Raw genomic sequence first — 25,662 nt, forward strand, 5'->3', positions numbered from 1 at the left:
GGCTGGTGGAAGCCGAACCTCTCGGCTCCGTGACCACCTCATCCTCGAGGTGCAGACGAACCTCCGCCTGGCGCTCTGAGTCCTGCGAGCCGCCTGCGGACGGGCTGAGGACCGAGCCCCCGTTCTCTGCGTTTCCCGCTGTCCTCACCGCCCCCTCCCCCCGACCCTCCTGCAGCCTCCCCTTCCTTTCCCCTTCGGAAAATGGTTCCTGCTGCTTGGCGAGGTGAGTGGCGGCCGCCGCCCGTCCGCGGCGGGGGCGGCGGGACAGGTCACCTGCGGGGGAAGCCTGGCGGAACACGGAGGTGGGGGCGTCGCGGCGGGGCTCCTGACAGCTGGGTGCTCCGTGGACTGCGCGGATTCGGGAGAAGTTGGCGGGGGCGTTCCGGCGCCCCCTCGCAGGTTGTCTCCCGCCGCGCCCGCCCCGGCAGATCGTAAAGGTGAGCGGCTTCCTCGGCGTGCGCCTCAGCGCCGGGTCCGGCCGGGAGTCCCCGCCCAGGGCTCCAGGGACGGGGCTCGGTGGGACTTCGCGTCTAACCCCGCAGCTCTTCACTTCTCCGAGCCGCCTCCGCCGCGCCATAGCGCATCTTGCGGCCGGCCGCCCCCGCTCCAGCGCTTGGTGACCTTGAGGGCAACGGTGCCCGGCACTCTTTCCCCGCGCCTCGGGAGGGTCACCCCTCTAATCCCTGGCTTCAGCCCCACTGGCGCTCCGCGGGCGGAGAGCGGGGCCGGGGTCGGCCCCCGGCTGGGGCTAGTTGATTGATGCGTGTCACACCGGATGGCGATTCCCCGGGAGTTGGAGAACAGTCTCGCCTTTATCCCGGTGTCTGTTGTCTGGCCCCCCAGGATGTTCTCGGTTGCTTCCGATTCGCGTTCTTAGACTTAGTTTAAAAGAAAGAAAAAAATCCTGCGTTCTCCACCCCCTTTTTGGAAGGGTCAGTAAGAGCCGCATTCCAGTTGCGGAGGTGGGGGGGGGGGATGTACTCCCTTTATTCCATCCTGCTGGAGAATCCTGTGGCTTAGCTAGTTAGCGACCCCTGGTTCTGCGCCGCGGTCACTGGCCAGGTTGGTGTCTGTGCGCATTTCATTCACCAGTTTTCTGCCGGACTCGCAGCGCTGGGAGTGCTCGAATCCTGTGCGGTGCATTGGTGCTTGGCGCGGAGGGTAGGGCAAGAGGTGCTCAGGGGGGTCTTTAAACCTGCGGAGGGCTCGACCCTCCTCTGCACGCGTAATTTTGCCTTTCCTGGGGTTAGAGCGCAGCAGGCAGCCACCTTTGGCCGCTATGCATGCCACTTTTCTGGGTTTATTAATAATCTAATGGCTCCTGTTGGTATCGATTGCTGTTCATGATAAATTAGTTATATGGATTTTTTTTCATACGCGTGTAGGTATATGCTTATATCTGGACTGTCTGCCTTTCAACATGGAAGCCTTTGTTGTGTTTCACCTCCCCCCACCTGAGGACAGTCTTATTTTAAAATAAAGCTCTTGTTCAGCGTGGGTGTATTTTATAATAAAAGTACTTGTAAGGATCTGCTTTGTATGAGGCTCTCCTCGGGCAGAGGGTGTGTAACCCTTTGGATAGTGGCCCACGTGAGTGAATGAAGGGCCTTCACCGCTTGTCCTGCTGCCAGCCTTCTCCAGACTCCCTGTCCTTGTGTGTGGCAGAGGCGGATTGGGGGAATTAGAGGGATTGGAGGAGAATCTGCTTTTTGTACTTGAGCGTTTCATCTGGGTCCCCCTCCCCCTCTTTTTTTCTTTTTTGTCCTGGTGAGTTCAAATTTGAAGTAAATAGGAACATATTCCTTAAAGGGAGACTTTGAGAACTAGTATATGAAATGGGCTTCTTTAGCCATGATTTCAGGGGGCCGTTTTAGTTTCTGTGCTTTGCATGAATTGCTGTAATTAAGGGTGGATCTCTGTCCTGATTTTGGCTTGGGTGTAACTGCAAAGATCTTAGAAAAGTAAGTTATTTCCTACCATATAGTCTGCAAAAGTGAGTCACAATCGGGTGAGTTGAGGACAGAGCGCCACCTTTAATTTAAAATTTCAGCATTTTCTTTTATTAAAATGGTGAAAATTCAGAGAACACCCTCTTGATTTTTGTTGGCAGTTGTCATTACTGGCATCTCCATTTAGATGTGTAAGGTGAAATTGTCTTCATTTTCCTGTATTCTGCAATTCCTCACTCTTTTAGGGGTGTTTCTGCAACTGTATGGGAAATCATGGTTTTTTAATTGAAGCTTGGGATTTAGTGTAGAACTCTGAGATGAAGTGAGAAACTAGATTTGATTTGTGCTTATGATAAAGTAATAGGGTCAATAATAGTCTGGATCTACTTAGGAAAAGAAATAAGGAAAGTAATAGCTTCATTGTAAATAGATATTTAAAACTAGCCGTTGCCACCAAATAAGGGTACCCACCAGCATGATAGTGGTTTTATAAATTTTTTTTAGCTTCTGTGCTATAAAGAGATTCTAAAGTAAACATGCAAAATTATTAACCTTGTTTGAATAAGGTATAGTAATTTTTTTTGTTTTTCATCTTCCAACAGCTTGCCTTTTATGGTTTGACTGCAGATTTTACAATTAATTGTTTTTAAATAATACAAATGAGGACTTCCAGCAGGAGTACTTACCCTCAAAGTTATTGAAGACTATATTGGAAAAAGTGGTTTCTGTGTGTGGCTCTTGTCAAATGTATCAATATCTTATATAAAAATGAATGGAGTTTTTAATGCTTAGAAAACATGTGCTGTAGTGACAGCTAAATGGGTGAGATTTCCTTCCCTGACCACTTGGTCCCTTCTGTCCCCCTCCCTCACAAATCAAAAACATGAGGTACACTATCTCTTCAGACACAGGGTATCTTCTGATGATTGTGACTGCAGATGTAACATAAAAAAAGATTCAGCTTTCAAGTAATGAATAAATAAATGTGTGGATATTACTAAATATAGTTTTAATTGCAAACCACAAGATCGTTACCATTTCTATCTGCATTTAATTTTTAATTCACCACTTGTAGTTTCTTCATAGACTACTGTAAAGCATAAGCTGTTGAGCTACAAATAGTTTTATTAAGTTAAAAAATCTGCTTGTGATGAAAGGTAGTTTATGCTTTTCAGTCTGGAATATGGCCCCAGGTTAAAGGACATCATTTGAGCAATTACGTTGATGTATGCAGAGTAATTATACATTGTTATGCATATCTTGATAGAATCCTTGATTTGGGGGTTAAATTTACCAATTTCCTTTGTCTGACAGATATGTTAACTTAATTTTGGGTGCAGCATTCTCTTACCATGTGAATTGAGTTGTATGGGTCAACAGGTTTTAAGAGGAACAGCCAATTACAACTATTGGTGGTCTTCTGCAGTGCTAACAAAAAAGTGTATTTGCCCCCTTTTTTTTCTTATGTTTTTACACATACCTGCAGCTGAAACTGGTCATTTCACTTTTTACTTCTGGAATTTTGTAATGAATGAGAAAATTAAAGGAGTAAGGATCAGGGAGCAGAAAATTAAGTTTTTGCAGCTTGGGTAAGAGTATTTACTCACTCCGTTGGAGAGGAATAGTTATTTTCTAATAGGTGTCATGATATATATAGAAGGGTACGTGAGAGCAGCTTATTTTGGAATGTATAGAATCTAAGGTAACATTGAAGGAAAATGATACAATAGGTATGGGGATAATTTTCAAAAAAAAAACTTTAAAAGATTTGGTTTTTAGCTTTTACAGATATTTTATACACACACACATATACATTGTTGTCTTGTTAAAATTTTTTATTATGGAAATTGTCCAGCATGTGAAAGTAGAATATTATACTTAGTGACCAGTTTTGACAGTTATCAATTCATGGTGCATGTAATTTCATTTCTGTTTTTACACAAGAAATATATCTATTATAAATGGGGGCATAAGACAGATGACTATTAAATTCTTATGTTTTATATTTATAATTTATAGGATATATACAATAATGTACAACATCTAGTTGAATCTGAAAGGTCAATTTTTATGTTTATTGTTTCTGTAATAGTCTGTTTTACAGCAGGCACCTAAAGATAGTGTCTCTCAAATTTTACTCTTAATGATAATGCCTTTGATTTATGAAATGCTTTACAGTATTTCAGAGTGTATTACATAGTATCCCTTTTGATTCTCACAATAAATCTGTGAAATTAGTAGATAGCTGTACCTTCCTTGTTTTTTGGGTAGGTAAAATGATTTCTCTAGGCCCTAAGGTCATATAATATAGCCAGCAGCTAGCTAGATTAGCCAGAACTGGATTCTAGATGCCTTCTAGTTTTTGCTTCATTGCTCTTTCCATTATACATGTCTGCGTAAGTTGGTGAAAGTTATATAAGTTTATGAAAATCAGGTTCTGACCACAGTAAATTTAATAGTGGAATATAAACAGATTTGTTTGGGTTTAACTTATAAATGTAATCGTTGCTTGTATTTGGTATAATATAAGCAGTTCATATCCTGATTTGCTTAACAGCTGAGTAAATGAATTTGAACATATTTGAAATACTATATTTTTAATATTGTGGATAGGACTATTTTTAAGTTAGGAATTATGTTTACAAAGACTGGTTAGTCCTTGAAATGATTAGGGGTGTCTTAAATCTTGACTTAAAAATAAAGTGGCGTTTTTAAAATTTCTGCTGTCATTTTTTCATGTATTTGGTTTTTTCTGCCACGGCTTGTTACTTAAGTCTTTTTGAAATATTAATTCGGTATGTAATGAAATTTAGTTTTAAAAGGTCCCAAATGAGATTTTAGTTCTTGATATCCAAAACCTTGCTATAAAGCTCACAGGGAAGGTGGTGGTTCTGCAGAAAGTGTGCAGGAGGGTCACCTGGGGGAGTTACTGAAAGTGCAGACTCCCTGGCATTGCCCCCGCAAATCTGATTCAGCAGATGTGAGTGGGGTCCAGTAGTGAGCATTTTGAGAAACACTCACATTGAGTTTGCATTTCACTTAAAATTATATTATGTAGTTGAAATGCCTTTATAAATTAGAAAGACATCATTGATTTATTTGACTGTGAGCATAGTGCTTTCAAGTAGTTTTGACTATTGTAGCCAAGTTTGATTTGTGGACTTGGTGGTTTTTGTGACAATTGTAAGACTGGTAAATTGAAAATATTTTTTTATCTGTGTGCACTGTCTTCTTGCAGAAGATCCATCTACGGTTATTGAGTTACTTATTTATTAAGCACTGTGAAAGTCCTAGATGGAAAATGTTCTTCTGTTTGTTTTCATGCCCCAGCGTCTGCCATTCCAAATGACCTGAACATGGGGCTTATGTAAAAATAATGCATGCTGTGTCAGTACAGTACTGTATATTTATATACATATGATATGCTTTAGTCTAGCTCTTATTTTATGTTAGAAGGAAAGACTTTGGATGTTCCTTCAAACTGAAAGGACATAAATTGGTGGATAAGTAGTGGTCCTTATTAATTTCAGTTAACAAGTAGCTGTTCCTTCAGAAACAGCAGTCCTTAATGATCTTTCAAGAATATTAATAGGACTAATTGATAATTTACCATTCTGTGCATGAAAACAAAAGTTACTGCTGTTTTACTTAATGTTAAAGAATAGATGATATAGTTCATCAGTCTACTGTAAGAGCCATTTGATGTAAACTGATCTGACTTTAACCATTTTATCTACCCTATATGGATTACATTCTGTTTAAGACCAGATTTAAAATGCAATTGTTTTTGCTTCATGTATGACACTATAGTAAGTAGCCTGCATCTGTTTTTAAAACAGATTTTATAATGAAATTAATTTCAAAACAGGTCCATCTCAAGACTGTGCTGAACACTTTTTTGATCATTTGTTACAAAACCTTAGGCTTGTTCGCTGCGCTTTAGAATATATTTAGGAATCATGGGTTATAATTTACTAATGGTTGTGGAAATCTAAGCTCATAAAGATTTCTGGTAGAGAGATACAGATAAACTATGGTAAACCTTTCACCATATTTTTTTTTTTAACATCTTTATTGGGGTATAATTGCTTTACAATGGTGTGTTAGTTTCTGCTTTATAACAAAGTGAATCAGTTATACATATACATATGTTCCCATATCTCTTCCCTCTTGCCACCATATTCTTTTAAAGCTATTTTTCATTAAAATTTTCCTAAATAACTTTGTTAATTATTCTAAACAGTATGCAGTGTTTTTAGTTACCTCTTTGGTAGGAATATTATTTGGTATTTCTAAGTACAATAACTTTCAACAATGTGGTGTCGCAAAATCCAGGATACCTGGATTTGTATTAATATTTTTGTCACTTCGGCCTCTGGAGGAAAAAACAAGGATAGTTTTGAATGGACCAGTGCTTGCTTACATTGTGAAATCTGAGATGATACTCCCTAACTGTAAACTGGTATGACTATTATAAAGACTTGACAAATTTAGGACTAAAAGTTGTGTGTTCTGAAAAGTAGATCATAAAAAAGGATTTGTCTGTTTAAAAGATGCTTTTTAAATAACTTGATTATTAACAGTGTGGATTTATTGTTCATTGTATTAACTCAGTGAGTTGGTTTGCTCCCAGAAGGATTCTAAGCAATCTTTTACTCTCAAAATTCTCAGATCTGCTGCTCTAATCTACCTTTGATATTTGTGCCAGAATTTTCTTGTTTTTAAGTAGTTTTGCTGCTGTCGTTTCTTGACTAAAACGCTCAGTGGTTCCTCATTTTTCTCTTTATCAAGATGCAGCTTGACTCTGAAGACCTTTTATAAAATAGCTCAGTATTCTAAAGTGCATTTTAGAACACCAATTCTAGGAAATATTAATAGGAGTTTTATGGAGAGAGAGGGGCAAAACCCAAATCCGAGATAGGCTAGTTTATGCAGTTTCCCATTTGGGACTTCTCCCATATTTTGCTATGGTAATAATGGACTGAATCTATCTAAATGTGTTTAGTGTTTTAAAAGCTCCCTTGTTTCACAGAATCCCTTTTAGTGGAGCACCCACTTGTTGCTTTTCTGTATTACTTAACCAGGATCACCACCGCACACCTCTGGGGGGTGGTGTTCGCAATGTGAATCAAATTTCTGGAGTTGAGAGCAGAGCTGCAGTACTATACTGCTGACTCCCCACTGCGGGACAGTCATGTCTGGCAGTCTCCTGCGTACACTCTTCTCATTCCTTTTGCTGTGACATCATTATGATTTTCCTGTCACTTGATGGGACCCTTGATCTTGTCTGTCTAAATGTTCCCATTCTTCAAAACTCAGCATTCATCTACCTTTTGCAGTCATCACTCATTAACTTTCTTGTCTGAATTGCTGTACATTTGTAGTCTGGGTCATACAGTTCCCATCTATTATATATCCTTTTTGTCTTAGTAATTTCATTCAGATAAGAACATGAGTTCTTGAGGATATATAGAGTTTTATCCCATAAACGTTCAATCACTATTTTTCTGGCGGATTGATTTAGGACTTAGACATTGTGTAGCTTGCGTGAAGGTAAAGTGGATAAAGTGGAGGAATTTTTCTTGGAGAATTTCTAAAGACTTTTTACCTTTGAAATTTTAGCTTTGCTCAGATGGATTCATAGGGCAACCTGTTTTACTTCTGGAGGGCAGCCGCATTTCATAGACTGTTGCTAGGACAATAGAATTTAGCTTCTCCATAGGAAGTCATTTCCATTTCTTAACTGCGGTGTAGTAATTTGTCCATTTTAGACAAATTACAGTAGCAAAAATTTGTCTTAAAACGACCAGTTTCACTTTTCTTTTAGCTCATGACATCTTTTCCTTTCATCAACATTGATGTTCTTAAGATGTGCTTGTTGTATCTGTAATCCATTAGCATATTGCATGATGTAAAATGCCATAATTTGAAGCATATATTATGGTCTAAAATTTACAGTATGATACCCTCGTACTTACTGCTTACCGATAGGAGTACTCTTGGAGTCAAGTTTTTAAATGTCTGTTTGCTGCAGGTTCTGATTTTCTGAGAGAGTTCTTCATGCATTGAGAGTGAACTCTTGGCCTGTGACTTGGTGCATGATCACTGTAGGCCTCAGGAAGATGTGCAGATACATGGTCTTCGTTAAAGTTTAAAGCATAGCAATGTGGTTATTCTTCTGCCTTCCTTAGGTCAAGGCAGGAAAACCTGTACCTGACTTTATCATTTCCGTTGAATGCTCATGTAGTACATGGAGTCATAATTTCAAACATTTAAGCAATTAATGATTTATATAGATTTGGCACATAAGCTGTTGTAGTTTTAAGTGCTTGAAAAAAGTTGCTCTCCATAGATTATTCACTTTCCAGTGTTTAGCACCGCTGAAACTGTACAGGTGTACTGATCTTGAGTGTTCTCCCAACCCTTTTACATTTTATAGACCTAACTCTTGGTAAGGTATTATGGAAGGAATTAATCGTTGATCAAAAGAGGAGTGGTTTTAGTAGTGAAAAAAATAAAAAGAAAGCTGTGAAGGCAGACATCAGTGGAATCAGCAAAAGTGAAATGAGTTAGAGTATGATCTTTTCCTACTAGATTTTGATCTTTCCTCTTGGGACAGACGTGGATGGCATTGGCATATACTCCATGCTGCCTTGCTTATACTTAAGAGTTACGTGACATTTTCAGTTCCTTTGCTATAATTCTGTCCTTTTTTTCTCTACTTATGCCCCAAATCAAGTGAGTGATGCTTTAACTACCCTTTTCTGTTTGTTTAAAAAGTGAATCACAAACTTCAGGTACTTTACTTTGCACACTCCTGACAACTAGTACTATGGTGGAGAACTGTTGAGTTAAAGGGAAAGTATAGGAAGCTGAAAACAAGGAAGGTCAGTCAGTGAAATGGGAAAGAGATGATGGCAAAGTCCAGGAAAAGGATATCCTCCAGCATCGGACCCTCTGAATGTCGGTATCAGAAAAACAAACACCAATCAGCCCTTTTTTGCATGAAGAGTGGATTTAGGATAAAATTTAAATTCACCTGCCTTTAAGCTTAAACTCCACTTTTTAAATACATATATTGAGCACTGGAACTTACCTGATTCTCTTTTGCCTCTGGACGCTCTTGCTACATCGTTCCTTTTGCCAGGAATGCCTACCTTTCTCAGAGACTGTATATCTGTATTTTATTGAAGTACAGTTGATTTACAATGTCGTGTTAGTTTCAGGTGTAAAGCTCAGTGATTCAGGTGTATATATGATTGGATTTCAGATTCTTTCCCCTTATAGGTTATTACAAAATACTGAGTATAGTTCCCTGTGCTGTACAGTAGGTCCTTGAGCCTGTGTATCTTCATGGTATTCCTATATGTAACTAGACCTAAAACTTCTGATTTGGGTTTTCAACTCTGTGATGTTGTCTTAAGATCTCTCCAGATTTAAATTTGAGTTTTATTGTTGCCACTAAAAAGCCAAGTGACCATGGGTAAATCACTTGGTTTCTTTGTTACCTCCCACAAAAGTACAAAATATAAAATCAGAGAATTTTATTAACTTGTCTTTCTTGGAAGTTTTGACTTTTAAAACAATATGTCCACAGTAGGTCTTCTTCTCCTTCCATCTTGTCCCAAATTTTCAACTGTTGAATTTATTTTTTAGGTTTACCATCTAATTTTGCCTTTATCATTTGGTGTTTCATCGATGATATGCTGTTTCATTCATGAAGACAGTTTAGCTTTTCAGTAAATCTATTTATCTAAGACTTCCATTAAAGAAGTGGCATATCAGTGGCATTTGACACCTACTTCCTGTCAAAGTTTGCTAAAATGAGAGTGAGTGTGAGTTTACAGTATTTGTTGAGATCCGCAGCCACCTTCCCTCACTTTGCTTTCAGGATGCTGGCCAGAGTTGAAGTGTCTTCTCTGAGAACTCTGACTAGCTCAAGGGAAAGGAACCACTAATCTGCTTTCTGTCATTATAGATTAATTTGAACTTTCTAAGGTCTATATACATGGAATCATAAGGTATGTGTTCTTTTTTGGTCTGGCTTTCATTCAGCATAATTTTAAATTCATCCATGCTGCATATATGAATAGTTCAGTTCTTATTATTGCTGGTAAAGATTTCATTGCATGGATGTACCGCAGTTTGTTTATCCATTTACCCATTGATAGCCTTTTGGGTTCCAGTAACTTATGGTGTCTGTTCAGATCTTTTGTCCACTTTTTCATTAGGTTGTTTGTCTTATTATTGAGTTGTAGTTTCTTGATATCCTCTAAATAAAAGTACTTTGGGAAGCATTTGTGCTTGTGCTGGGGGTGGGAGGAGGAATAGTGTTTAAAGAGATTTATGCATCTAACACCTAAAACTGAAAAAGCAAGCAGGAGCACCACAAGTATTATTTGTAGAAATGGAGTCAGGTACTGAAACGAAAGGTACCTGTTCCTTGTTGCCTGTGAATGGAAACTGGGATGAGGGGACTAAAAAAACTGCTGATATTTTTTAAAAGTCTTATAGACCTGTTTCTGTAAACAAACTTCATGCATGTATAAGTTTGTCAAAACTAAAAATGAATACATGAGTGGAATAAGTTTATATCTGTGGATAAGCCAGGTGTGTCCCCTGTTCCGTTCTTGTGTCTGCGTGCAGTCTTGTGCAACTGAGATGCAGAATTCAGTATTACTTTGAATAAAAGAATCCATTTTTACTAAAGCATAAGTGAGCAATGTGGACTTGACTGAAAACTTACTTAGGGGAGGCAGTCCACTTAAGTTCCTTGATTTCTCCCTCAAGTCTTCCTCCACCTCGCAAGTTCAAATTTCTCCCTCCTTTATTATGTAGAACAGTTGCTTGCCTTCTTTGGTTTCTTAGTTTCCCTTGGACTGTCCCTCACCATCACCGCTACTCCACACGCACTCCAAGCAGCTCATAAAAACATATGAAGACATTTTTTCTAAATAGTTACATATAGTCCTGTCCGTAGCTAAGAGTTTGATATATGATTTCTTTATTTCTTCATCTGGGTAAGTATAGCATTTAATCCCATGAAATGCTGATTTGTGAGAGACTCTTTAATATGTTAAGGAGTACCCTTCTGTAGGTGCGTTTTAACAATTAACCATATTTTTAAATTCCACCCTCTTCACTAATTTCCTGTCTTCCCTTTGAAGAATTTGATATTTGACAGAATTTCTTCCTCCTGCTCTTTCTTTGAAGGAAGAATCTCAGAGGGAAACAGTAGTCATCCCTTAAGAGATGCTGGAATTCAGAAAAGAAAAACAAAAACCTATGGGTTTTTTTGTCAAACTGGCATGAAAAATAGACCAGCTATAAAACACACTAATTACTTTGACTAGATAAAGGGAATTTTAAAATATTTAATAAAATGAACACTGGTGTAGCTGCTTTCTACCTGCCAGATACTGTTTCAAGGAATTTACAGATATTAACCTGTTTAAATGAGTGGGTTCTGTGGAATTTGGGGGAGAGAAATTCTCTACCGAAAAAGATGAAAGGGGTATTAATGGTTTTAAAAGGGAATCCTGGAATACAGTGACTTACATACCTTTTCTACCAATTTAAAATGTAACAATACTGATTGTATAATTTTTGGAAAATATAGAACAATGCAAAAGTGAAAGAAAATCACTATCTCTGAGAAATAGCTTTAACATTTTGATTTATTTTTGAACTTCAAAAAAATTTGTACATCTATTAACATGCTTGAGATAATGTAGGTATAATTGTGTGATTTTAAAAAGCTTTGTATTATTTTTCTCCTGTCATCAGATTTTTTTCATCAACATCATTTTAATAAGTGTGATATTCCATCCCATGGCTAGTCCCTTGTTAGTGGATGTTTGGGTTTTAAGTTTTTTCTCTTATGTTAAATAATCCTCTAGTGAACATCTTTGTTTTGTAGATTTTGTCTTCCTTTATGATTGTTTCCTTTGTAATTTCTGGGTTTAAAGGATTTTGGTAGTTTGTTATCTTTTGATTAACATTTTTTGCCAGCCTCGTTGCTGAGAGGCTAGTTAAGTATTTAGGATTCTTTGTCTTTTCCTGCTATGTGTACAGTTGGTGCCACTCAACTTCTAGGTCTTTGCTTTACTTTCTCAAATTCTCGTAGCCCTCTTAAAAATGCATAATTTGTTGTTGTTTACATGTTTGACACCTCCACGAGATACTCAGTTTGAGAGCAGGGACTGTTTATCTTTCTGTTACTAGCCTCTAGCACATGACTTTTACCTGTGATGTTCTTAATGACTCTTGAATGAGCCTCTTGTGTCTGGTCTTGAGCTTGAGTCCACTGACTTCAGACTCCAGTAAAATGCTTGTTTTGTCTCTCTTTATTTTATTTTATTTTTTTAAAGTCTTTATGGAATTTGTTACAATATTGCTTCTGCTTTATGTTTTGGTTTCTTGGCCCCAAGGCATGTGGGATCCTAGCTCCCTGACCAGGGACCGAACCCGCACCCCCCGCATCGCCAGGAAAGTCCCTGTCTCTCTTTTTTTGTTTGTTTGTGGTACACGGGCCTTTCGCTGTTGTGACCTCTCCCGTTGTGGAGCACAGGCTCCGGACGCGCAGGCTCAGCGGCCATAGCTCACGGGCCCAGCCACTCCGCGGCATGTGGGATCTTCCCGGACCAGGGCATGAATCCGTGTCCCCTGTATTGGCAGGCGGACTCTCAACCACTGCGCCACCAGGGAAGCCCCCTGTCTCTCTTTAGAAACTGTAATAGGCTTGTGGTGAGACTTTATCACAAGGCACTTTTTCTTTTAACTTAAACTGAAAATATGTCAGCTGAATCATACTATTGAAGATGAGAAATATTTTGTTATAACTGTGTTATATAAGTTTAATTCTTTCGGAAACAGTTCCACCATCCCTGCTTTTAAAGGGTAAGGTAAACTTTACTAAGTGAAGTAGAATACTAATAGGCCCTTAGAAATGGATGTTACTTTTATTATTAGTTATTTCAAAATGTTGATAAAGTTTTCTAAAATGCTTCTTACAGACTAATACATCTTTTTTTTAACAGAGGAGAAAATTCTACAAAAGTTTGACATTAAGCTTTTAAGTGCAAGTGTATGTTGAATTAATCCAAAAAAGTGGAGTTTCTGTATTTGTATATGAAATAAAACTTTAGGTTTAGGAAGATGTCCTAGCAGGCTCTTCCTATGACATTGTATCTGACTTATTTTTAGTGCTCAGACTTTGAGTGGAAAACTTAAGATTTTGGATAAATAAATTCCTTCAAAAAATAGTTATGTGATCACTGTGCTAGACAGTAATAACTGTGACCTGCCAAGAAAGAGAGTCTGTTATGCAGAGCTTTCAGTCTGTCTCACTTGGTATGTCCAGCGTTCCTTCTTGGTTTCCTTTTTTGTGCGGTGATTCATCAGGTGCTGTATGCTTCCAAGGAACCTGTGTTAAGTGTATGCACATGTCTCCTTCCTAGTCTTTGATCTCTTCCTATAATGAATAGGGATATATTGTTTCCAGCTATTCTTTTTTTTTTAAGAGAATGACATATTTAAAAAAATTTTTAAATTATTTTTAATTAATTTATATATTTATTTTTGGCTGCATTGGGTCTTCGTTGCGGTGCATGAGCTTCTCATTGCTGTGGCTTCTCTTGATGTGGAGCACCAGCTCTAGGCACATGAGCTTCAGTAGTTGTGGCTCACGGACTCTAGAACGCAGGCTCAGTAGTTGTGGCGTATGGGCTTAGGTGCTCTGCGGCATGTGGGGTTTTCCCAGACCAGGGATCAAACCTGTGTCCCCGGCATTGGCAGGCAGATTCTTAACCACTGCACCACCAGGGAAGTTCCTCCAGCTATTCTTATACAAAGAAGAAAGACATTTTGGAGTGAGCTGTCAAAGCTTCATATGGCTACCATCATTTCCTATTCTTAGAACTCTTGATGGTGATCTCTCTCCTGCCACTATTACTTTTGAAGTTTTTTTGTTTGTTTTTTTTTTTAAAGTTGCACTGAGCTCTGCCTATATTCCACATACAACCAAGGTAGAGAGCCAGACTGTCAGTTCTGAGTTGCGTCATAATCTTGGACTTGCCCCTACTGTCTCCTTTCTTCTTTTTCTTTTTTTTTATAAATTTATTTATTTATTTTTGGCTGCGTTGGGTCACTCAGTAGTTGTGGCACATGGGCTTAGATCCTCTGTGGCATGTGGGATCTTCCCAGACCAGGGCTTGAACCTGTGTCCCCTGCATTGGCAGGTGGATTCTTAACCATTGAGCCACCAGGGAAGTCCCCTGTCTCCTTTCTTGTAGATTCAAGTTGAATGTTTCCCCAAGCTGAGGCTGCATTGGTGAAGGTCTTTGTGCTGAAAGGAAGGAAAACTCCTCCTTTGAGGGGTTTCTTTGGCTATGCCCCTCCAATATATTCAATACTAGATAGCCCCATAAGGCAGGTGCTGCAAGGAATTGAAAGAAAGAATTTTTGAGTGGTTTTTGGGATCTAGAGAGATTATAGTTTAACTTAAAGCTGCAAACGTACGCTAAGAGATTAGAGTCATCAAAAGTCACTAGATTATAGCGGTGTTGAGGACTTTAAAGATGACAGCTGCAGAAGTGGGATGTGCCAAGAGGAGGGAGAATAGGACAGATTATGTAGTTGGTTGAATGTAACTTTTTACTTTTAGTTAGTAGTTAGACATCAACGTGTATGTTTGAATATTCAAAGCAGGTTTTTTTCTCTTAAATACTGCCTCTTAATTACTTAGAAAAGTTAAAGGTGTAAAAGGATAAAATTATCATGGCATTCCTCTCATGTTGAAGTCAGTGAATAATGGTGGTCTTGTCGTGGAATGCAATTTAGTGGATTAATTGCCATCCGAGATGCCTCCGAAAGGGAAAGGAATGAAAGAGGAAGGAGACCAGAAGAATGGGGAGAGGTGTGGGATAGTTTCTCTCCTAGCCTGAAGGCTATTATTTATGTAGCTTCCTGAACCATATAAAACATGTAGAAAACCAGGAAATTGGCAGACAGGCCCTCTTAGAAGCTAGGAGTCCATGCATCAGATCTCTCAGTGCCTCGCTCCACTTTAAGTGTTTAGTTTGTTTACTAGTATTTTAAATAAATTTCTATAGCATTTTGATAACTGGTTTCGCAGCAGCACACTGCAGATGAGAGCAGATTTGGAGGAACTGGAAAGGTTGTTCAGAAGCAGGCACAAGTATTACAAAAAAAAAATTGAAAATTGACGTCATGAAAAAGGTTTTTAAAATTTAAAATTGGAATTCACAGAACTAATAGCCATGGAAAATTTGGTTCAAAAACAGTAGCTCTGTGCTGCTCTCCTCATCTGGACTAGTCATCTTGTAGGACTCATCATGAAACTGCTTCGTGAAGCCCTCCCAACCTCTCTAGGAAATTGGATGCTCTCTCTTGTCACTTACTGAACTCTCAGGTTGTCCAGTTAGACTCTGAGCCCCCCGTAGGACCCCATCTCTGCTGTCACAGTGATCACCTCAAGTCATACCGCGAGTTCTTACTGTGGTACAGACGTGCCCAGCCTGCTTTTTATTCTCTGACGTATCAATACTTTGTACATCATACTTTGTCTAAGTTCCTCATATTACAAAATACTGCTGTCTCTTCAGGACACACTTTAAAAGCCAGTTCTTTGGTGAGGCATTCCCCCACCTTCCCTAGGCAGGGTCATTTCCATGTCTGTGTTGCCATTGCTTTGTATTGTCAGTGTTTCCTTGGTTCTGAAACATTCATTAGAAAATAAATTACTGATTTAATAATAGTTGTGGGAGGTAAAAGTAGAAATTAAATATACATACAGAAATACTTCAGCTAACTGGCAGAGGCATGTTACAGGCATATTCCACTTGCTTCGGTATAGGAAAATCTGAGTCCAAGCCTTTCCTGAGCTTTAAATCATCTAAATCATTTTGGCCATTTGATTAAGAATCACAGCATGGTAACATGTTGCTTTTTATAACCTATGTTCTGTGATCTTAACTATCTTAACAACTTTACAATTGACCTGTAACTTTGAAACTTATATATAGGTTTTGCCTGCATTTCTTATTGGTCAAGGGTTTCTTTTTATTGTCTTTGTGTGTTTTAATTTTTTTGTCTTTAATAGTAACTGAGTGCTAATGCATAAAAAGGAGACACTGCCCTTTCTTAGTTTGATAATTCTGTGGTTTTTCTGAGAGGTGGCAAATTCTGTTCCCTTTAATTGTTTTGCCTGGCATGTGACAAACAATCTCTGTATAAACTAGCTTTTGGTTTCAGTGTTACTTCTTAATTATAAATTTCTGAAAGATATTTTAAGCAAAAATTGGGGACTCAGATTCCCATCAACTTAGCAAGTGTGGAATTTCCTATTTTATGGGCTAAAAATGCTGGGAAGTGGAAAGAATGATTTCTGAAATATATTTAAGCCAGAGAAATACAGTATTTCTAAAATATCTTTTATTATCTTATATTTATCTGTCAAGTTCACACTCCTAGATAAACAGAGTTCTTCAAGCGTGAGGTCTAAGTTGGTGCTTGTCTGTATCCCCAGGACCTAGCATAACACCTGGCACGTTGTAGGTCTTTTTTTAAAAAAAAAAAAAAGAGCGGTAATCCTCAGTGGTTACTTGCTGGTTTAATCATGTTTGACTTTTTCAAATTGTCCAAGAAAGTTTTGTGGTATGTTGTTGAAAGATTTTTGTGTAAAAATATTAAACTAAACTTTTTTTCTTTATAAGGATAAGCTTCAGCTTACGGCAAATATCTCACAACCCGATTTTGCTTCATAAATAAGTGCTTTTGACATGAAGAGTTTGAGTATTATACTGGTAACAGTCACAGACTTCAGACCACTGCTTTAGTTAAAGAAAATAGATTTGGCGGACTGGCTATAATATTTGAGGTCATGAGGATAAAGAATCTGATTTTCTTTGATAGTTAGAAGAAGATTGATTGTGTCAGAAGCATGTTGCATGTAACAGTTACTATCATATTTATTCTACAAAGCAGCCCTCCAGATGAGATGATGGCTTCTTTCTCTGAAGATAGAGAAATGAGTCAATTCACCTGCCCAGATACTCAGTGGCAGAGAAGGCCTGTGGCCCCAGTTCTCTTAACTCCCCACTCTGCTGCTCTTTCTGCTATATACTGATGAGCCTCTCACATGTTACCGGAAGTTTGAAAGTAATGTGAAGGGCTAGATTTTTTCTTCTTTTTCTTTCTTGGAATTAAAGTGTTGTTGGATGATTTTTTTTTTTTTTTTTTTTTCCGGGTATTATTTTTTTTTGGTTGTTTTTTTTTTTTTTTTTTTTTCAGGATTTTTTTTTTTTTTTTTTTTTTGCGGTACGCGGGCCTCTCACTCTTGTGGCCTCTCCCGCTGCGGAGCACAGGCTCCAGACACACAGGCTCAGCAGCCATGGCTCACGGGCCCAGCCGCTCCACGGCATGTGGGATCCTCCCAGACCAGGGCACGAACCCATGTCCCCTGCATCAGCAGGCGGACTCTCAACCACTGCGCCACCAGGGAAGCCCTCTTGGATGATTTTTGACATGCTTACTTGTTTACCTAAGGCTTGATGGAAAATGTACAGGAGGCTAGAGATTTGGCTTATTCTGATTGACTCTAAATATTGACTACAAAAAGCCAAATTTAAATCAAGTTCTGCTTAGGTTGTAGGAAGTTTGTGCCACACATTTAAAGTGACAGTGAAGACTTGATATTATCTTAATTTTAAAAGGAGAATTTATGTTACCAAAGATATTAGGAAATAGTAATTGTTAATGAAGTGTGGTATGTCTGATGATATCTGGGGGAAAAAAGTTAAGGTCTGTAATAGAAAAACATAACATTGGAGATTCAAGGAAGCGTTCATGTCAAAATTAATAAGTGATAAATAATAATTGGCAAAACACATTATTAATTTTTAAAAAGCATAATTCTGTTGAATTCATTCCACAAGACTGAACAATTCATTTGGGTTTAGGATGTTGACATTCTGAATTGATTGAGATTCTGTGTTATGAAATACTGCCTTTTATAGACACTTGCCTCTGATAAACAACAGGTTCTATGATATAATTATGTTTTAAACCAATGTCCCTATAGCATATAGTGTGTGAACCATTCACTTGTTAATGAAACTTATCTACAAAATTACTCTTGTCTTTTTTTTTAACATCTTTATTAGAGTATAATTGCTTTACAATGGTGTGTTAGTTTCTGCTTTATAACAAAGTGAATCAGTTATACATATATCCCCATATCTCTTCAAAATTACTCTTGTTGATGTATCTTCTAGAAAATGAAGATTTGCTGTCATTGAGGATATGTCCTTTTAAAAGTGCCCCAGACTCTAAAGGAAATTTCAAAATAGGAGTGCTTGAAATGTTTTTAGCAATGACAGCCTTACTGGGATGAGCTAACATAATTAATTCTTAGTGTAAAAATAGATATTGTTAGGTTATGTATTTTGATACCTCAGGTATTTCTTTATAGTCATACTACATAGTCATGGTAAGCATCTAGGATACAGTCTAGATTTACTAGATGCTTAGTAAATGCTTACTGGAAAGAACCCAACTATCCAGAAAGTTCACAACTGGCATTTCTATATTTTAAGAATCAATATGTCAATATGAAATTAATTCAAAAAGTGAGTTCCAGGTTTGTCATGGGATCAGTATGAATTCAGTGCAGACCATTACAACTTCTGTATTTATACTCTTCTACAATGACATTTAATATTTAGAAAACACTTGATAAACTTCTGTATACATAACAGAGTGTGTACCATGTGTATGGTGTAGGATAGGCGATGAAGGTGAGGATACAAAAGAAGTATCTCCCAAATTGGTTTATGATATATTGGGTACGATAGATGAATATATGTATTTATATAGCAAATTAAAGAATAGATGAGGATTAAGAAGCCATATTGATGGTTTATATAAAATGTGTGTATATATATGCAATGGAATATTATTCAACCATAAAAAAGAAAGACGTCTTGCTATTTATGACAGCATGGATGAACTTTGAGGGCATTATGCTAAATGTCAGACAGAGGAAGACAAATACTGTATGATCTCACTTATATGTGGAATCTACAAGACAAACCAGAACAAACAGATTGGTGATTTGCGGGGGTTTTGGCGGGAGGCAAATGGGTGAAGGTGGTCAAAAGGTACACACCCTGGGGATGTAGTATATATAGCGTGGGGACTGTAGTTAATAATACTGTATTGTATAGTTGAAAGTTGCTAAGAGTAGATTTTTAAAAGTTCTCATCACAGGAAGAAAGGTTGTAACTGTGTGTGGTGATGGATATTAACTAGACTCATTGTGGTGGTCATTGTGCAATATATACAAATATTGAATCATGTTTACACTTGAAACTAATATAATGTTACCTGTCAATTATATCTCAATTAAAAAAATATTGAGTATAGGCCATTTGGAATAAGGCAGCCTCCAAGCTGCAGATACGAATTTGTGTTCTTAAGTTTCATCTTAGAATCATGAAGGTTATTAGTTCTATTATTAGTCTGGGGCCAGGAAGGCAGGTCATATGGTAGAGGCTATTTTACAGTTCATTTCCAGTGTTTTGTAAGTGTTGTAAGTTGGGAGAGCAGAGTGAGGTGAAGCTTAGCTATTGGAAGACCCAACTTCCTTCTGAGTCAGAAAAATTAAGTATATTCAGTGTTTAGACTACTTTTAAACATTTATTTGTAAACTGGTAATAATACTAAATCAGTACTAGAGTTTTTGCAAGTAGAAATACAGGGCACTCAGTTAAATTGAATTTCAGATGAATAATTCTTTAGTATAAGTGTATTCCAAGTAATGGATGGGATGTACTTATACTAAAAATTATTTATTGGTTGTCTGAAATTTAGATTTAAGTGGGTGTTCTATATTTTACTCAGCAGCCCTGTTAGAACCTGACAAGACAGGCAGTAACAGAATGTGAGTCTTTTCTCTAAGTTGGAAAACAGGAAGTTGAAATATAGATCATACATAGGTTTTTAAAAGGATGCCAATATTGAAAAAGTTTGAAGAGCATCTGTTCATTGCCAATCACAATAGAGAGGAGGTTTTTAGATTCTGGATGGAAACAACTGAAGTCAATATAGTGAACCAAGGTTCTGAACCATTAACGTGAACTTAAAACTGACTCTACATTGTGGCTCAGCTTCAGGCTTCTCATGTTTTTTCTGGTAGAAGAGACTATAAGCAAAAGACACGAGTAGTCTTAAATCCATGGAAGGGAACCACTGATGTTTTTGCACTTGGACTGGGAGAGGTAATGAGGGGCAGCATTTTGAGGGCAAAGAATTTAAGAGCTAGTAAAGATCTTAGAGAACTTGGTCCAACCCTCTCTTTTTTAGATGAGAAAACTGAGATCTGGGGACCCCACAACTTGCCCAAGATTGCAGTGAGGATGGAAAACCAGATCAGAATCCCATCTTAGTGCTCATTCCACTGTTAGGTGTTTAGTTCTCTTGAACTTTGACAGATATAGTATCCCTTCAGCGAAATATTTGAGTGCCAGCTTTATGTTGTCTCTGGTATAGCTTCAGGTACTATTCTAGGTGCCGGATAATTTTGATTAAAGCAGGTAGTCTCTGTCCTGTATAAATGGAAATTTATTGTCTTTCCATTTATTTATTGTAAGCAGTTGCTGCTCAGTGAGCAAGGTTTAGGATAAAATGGCTTCATTAACACGTATAATCTAGAGCTAGAACTCTGATGCCTGATCCCTGAATTTTACTCCCCTGTTCTGCAGTTTGTAATAGTTGTGCAAAAACTAGTGTCTCCAGATATTTTATAACCAAAACATCTATGCAACTGATAAGTGTTAACTGTTCCTTTATAGTTCACTCAGTTACCCTCAATAATGAAGAGTAATACCGATGAGACCTCAGTGTTTGTATGAAAGGAAGTGTTATAAATTCATCCCCTGGTAGACTGAACAGACAAAAATCTTGGCTGAAGGCCCCAACATCATCTTGGGTTAGATGCCTACCAAGGACCTTATTCTAGAATGATGTCTCATTTGTGAGGTAGATGCCTTTGGGTGCTTATAAGGAGTTCTCAGTTGGTCAGCGCTATGGTCTTGGTTTTCCTCTTCTCACTTGGAGGAGAGTGTTCTTATATATTCTTGGGCTTTTTTCTTTTTTTAAACATCTGAGTTAGTATTCTGCATGTGACTGAATTGATGGAAAAGATGATCTTGCATGTACTGTATGAGTTTTGCCTTCTTATTTTGACATCTTTCACTGGTTTTCAGATATGTGAAGCATATTTGGTTTGATTTAAACATCGAAAACGCAGATGTTATTCTAACTTGTAAAATCTAGCAACTAAAATCACCGGGTGAGTAACTTTTATTTGAATCCCTTGTTGAACTTATCCCCCCAAATTAGTGTTTTTCTTTCTCAGCAAATATGGTTAAAACTTAATGTTTCTTTTATTCAGATGCCCCAGTTTTACAATTTTTACCATCAGTTCTTCATCAGATGATGTACAGTAAGAGGAAGAATGATCCAAATTTATACTTTCCTAAGGATATTTTTAGAATGTTTTAAAGATGGATCTCACTTATAAACTTGACTGCCTCTTTAAATTGGAACAAAATGTTTCTAATCAATAACTATTCAGGGTAAATTCTAAGTAGTTACATTTTTTAAAGGTATTGTGTGTGGTAGCATCTTTATGGGAGAATGATACTGTCATTGTTATTTAAATGGGGAAGGGACTAGGTGGTTAGATTGGCCACTTTCTTGACCTTACTGCCTAATAAGTTGGGAGAGGCTAATCATTTGTATCTTTAGAAAACGTAAGTAACTCCATAAGAGTAATATGTTAATTATGGATATATGGTAGGGACAGGATCCTATTTTTATTTGGATTAATACCCAGTTGTTTTCTCTTAGTGTGTATGTGGCCACTGTGGCCACTTAACTGTCAGTTTAGCTAAGCATATTTGCTGTGTGTGTCTGTGCGTGCACACACACACCACTTGAAATATGACACTCTTCCCAATCATGTAGTTTTGTGTTGAGATTGAACATAAATATGCTGTGCACTGATGTAGGCATAGTGAAGCATGTGGAAATAACCTGTGTCTAGAGGGTGCTCTCAGGCTGGTTAGGCTGTTGATGAATATGATTGGTTGGCTAATAGTTATTACATGTTAATATTTCTTAATGAAAAGTGTACTCAGTGTAGCACTAGTTTTGCTAAAATTTCCTTTTCGAGTTTTTGGAAGGTTTAGTGGTGTGCTGCATTATCACATGTTATTCAGTGTAGACTGGATAAAGGGGGAAATACAGCTGCGATTTTAAAATCCTTAACTACGAACTGAACTGAAAGTGAGTGTGCTCAAAAGCATATTAGTTATCTGGCTTTCTTGTAGTAGGGGAAAATAGGGGACAAGAATTTGAGAAAGGGATCTAGTCTTTGCTTAGACAAGAGTGGACCAAAGTCAAATTAGGATAGATTGTAGATATTGGAAGCAGCACCATTTTGTACTTGGAAATAGACTTCTAACAGGTTAAGCTGCATATGCTTCTGGTTTATCTTCCCAGGGACCTGGGGTATAAGATAACCCTTCTTTTATCATCTAAAAAGCATGAAATATTGACTCGAAGAACGAGTTTTACAGTTGCCTAAGGGAACTTCAGACAGTTTTCTTTTAACAGTGGCCAGTATTTTCATTGATACCTAAAGAAAAATATCAAAATTAAATATTGCTTGAGGTAAAAGGGAATGTATTAGTCTTCTAGGACCACTGTAACAAAGTAACCACAGGCTGCTTGGCTTAAACAGCAGAAGTTAGTTTTTCTCAGTTCTGGATGCTGGAAGTCTCACAGATCGAGGTGTTGGCAAGTTTAGTTTTCTCCTGAGGCCTCTTTTCTAGGCTTGTAGAAGGTTGCCTTGCTGTGTCCTTATCTGGCTTTCTTCTCTTTTGTGCACCTCTGGCTTCTCTTCCTCTTACAAGGACACCAATTCTATTGGATTGGGCCCCATCTTTATGATCTCATTTAACCCTAATTACCTCTTTTAAAAGCCCTGTCTCCAAAGACAGTCACCTTTTGGGTTAGGGCTTCCACATAAGAATTCTGAGGAGATACAGTTCAGTCCATAATAGGGAAAGCAAAGAAATTCACTCTCTGAAGTGTAATTTTAGTCAACTAGAACATGGTTCTCAAATTTTAGCATGCGTCAGAATCACCTGGAGGCTTGTTAAAAACACATTGCTGGGTCCCACCCACAGAGTTTCTGATTTAATAGGTCTGGAGTGGGTTTGAGAATTTGCATTTCTAACAAGCTCCAAGGTATGCTGAAGCTGCTGGTCTGCAGACCATGCTTTGAGAATCACTGATGTTGTATTTCCCATTTGAATTGAGAGAAGTTGCTGAAGAATGCCCCTGAGAGTCCCCCAAGGAACTCTCTCCTTGGGGAAGGGAGTGATGAGAGAGACTGCAGTGGGAAATAGAAGATGTACTGGGAGTGTCGAGGAAATATTGGTCTGCTCACTGGCTATCATGTTTGTTCTCAGTAAGTTAAAGAGACATTTGATTGGATGTTGAAAGCAAGCACTTCTGTTGTCTGTTATGGGAGGAAAATTGACTCTAGACTTGGTTATTAAGGAATTTAATTCTCAGAATATTTATCTCATCCTTCAAATCTTTGCTGAACTGTCCCCCTCTTGGTGAGGCATTCCCTGATCATCCTATTAAATTGCATCTGTGAATTTAAAGACTATCCCAAGAAAAGAGGGCAAAGGCAGGTGCTATAGTGAAAAATACAAATTAGGTAGAGTGGTGCCTGATGGTTAGAATTTAATGTTTATTTAGTTTAAACAGACTTTTGGGTTGAAGTGTAGGCAGTGAATGAAATTGGGTTGTACTTCAGAGGTTCATTTTTGTTGATTTAGAACTTGAAACAAATTTACTCATAGAAATAGAACTATAAACAGTTGGTCGGGGCTTCCCTGGTGGCGCAGCGGCTGGGAGTCCGCCTGCCGATGCAGGGGGCGCGGGTTCGTGTCCCGGTCCGGGAGGATCCCACGTGCCGCGGGGCGCCTGGGCCCGTGAGCCATGGTCGCAGAGCCTGCGCATCCGGAGCCTCTGCTCCATGGTGGGGGAGGCCACGGCAGTGAGAGGCCTGCGTACTACAAAAAAAAAAAAAAACAGTTGGTCAACAAAATCTAAAAATGAAGTTAAATCACTAGTACTATACTAGCCTGAGATCTGGGAGTCCCCACTATATTAATATGGAGTAGCAGGCAAGAGGGAGAGAGACCAAATTCCCTTTCCTCACCCAGTCTCAGACGGACCAAGAGAGAAGATTAAATTTTACAGTGTGAACGTAAAGCTCTGTGTTAAATGCTCCAAAATAACCCAATTTTTCTTATAAAATACTGCTCTTGGTGTGGCTGATTTTAGCTGGGTATTGAAATAGCCCTAAGTCATTTTTTCCCCTCATCCTTAGAAATTCTTGTATTTTAAGATGTGTATAGACATGTGTATGTGTGTATATATGTTTCATATACATAAAAAATATATGAAATTGTGAATTCATACTGATAGCTCCCGTACTAGTCCAGCCCACAGGGCTCTTCTTTGTCCCCCATTCCATTTTTTTGGTCTCTACTTCCACAGTGAAAACTGTAGCTCCCCACATTAACACTTCCTTTGAGAATGTCTACATCCATGCCACACTGACAGAGGTACTAAGAGAAATTTAAGACTTGTTTACAGTCCCTTTTCCTCTAGGCGAAGGCAATGTAGTAAAAATAATACTGTGTCTGAAAGTTAACTTGCATTGCCCCCCCCCACCCCATACACTTTCAGAGTTGTCATTTTATTCATTTGAAATACAGTTGGGTTCATTAACTTATGTTGTATTCTCTTTTAACTTCTCGCCCCAACCTGTTTTGTTTCAATTTTATATTTTGAATATGTAGAACACTAGTGTGCTTCCAAAAGTCAAAACTACACATAAAAAATGTATAATCAAAATACTTGGTCCTTTTCCTTTTCCCTTCTACCCTCTCATCCCTGTTCTTTTTGCAAGTCGCTAATTTTTTTGTTTTTTTGTTTATTCTTTCTATGTTTCTTTTCTCAAAAATACACAGACTTGTGTATCATTTATTTCTCTTTTCTTACACAAAATGGGGTGTATGCACTCTGCTTTTTCCCCTATTCTGTATACCCTGCACATCTCTCCATATTGGCTTATACATGGCTTCCTCTTTTTTCTTTTTTTTTTTGTTTTGTTATAATAGCTTTGTGGTTTTCTGCTGTGTGTGCTCTGCAACCACTCTCCTATGTCTGGACATTTTAGGTAGTTTTCAGCATTTTGAAGTTATAAATAATGCTGCAACAAACGTGCATGTGTATTTTCATATTGTTAAGATATACCTTCACAGTAAATTCCTGTGAGATTGCTGATGTGAAGGGTCAATTAATAGTAGTTTTATTAGCTGTTGTCAGGTTAGGGATATGCCATGCTCTGGATATCTATTGCTGCTTAATCGTGTAACAGTTCTTTTATTATACTTCTAGATTCTAGGTCAGAAATATAGGTAGGGGACATGAGAGTGGCTTGTCTCGAGCTTCTGTCGGGAAATCTCAGATAGCTGGGAGGTGACTAGAAAAGTTAGGGGACTAGAATTCTATGGCAGCTTCTTTACTTATATCTGGTGCC

At 38.2% G+C, this 25,662-nt stretch overlaps 1 protein-coding gene across 1 annotated transcript in view; it reads left to right on the forward strand.

Annotated features, from left to right (window-relative positions):
• Window positions 1–25,662, forward strand: part of ATP2B1 (ATPase plasma membrane Ca2+ transporting 1) — a 135,486-nt gene continuing 109,824 nt past the window's right edge. Inside the window, exon 1 of the mRNA XM_024754423.1 lies at window positions 1–223. The gene's annotated coding sequence lies outside the window, so the exon portion shown is untranslated. The remainder of the gene's footprint in view (window positions 224–25,662) is intronic.

The sequence above is a fragment of the Neophocaena asiaeorientalis genome, unplaced genomic scaffold, assembly GCF_003031525.2.
Source record: "Neophocaena asiaeorientalis asiaeorientalis breed wild unplaced genomic scaffold, Neophocaena_asiaeorientalis_V1.1 scaffold92, whole genome shotgun sequence".
Classification (NCBI taxonomy): domain Eukaryota; kingdom Metazoa; phylum Chordata; class Mammalia; order Artiodactyla; family Phocoenidae; genus Neophocaena; species Neophocaena asiaeorientalis.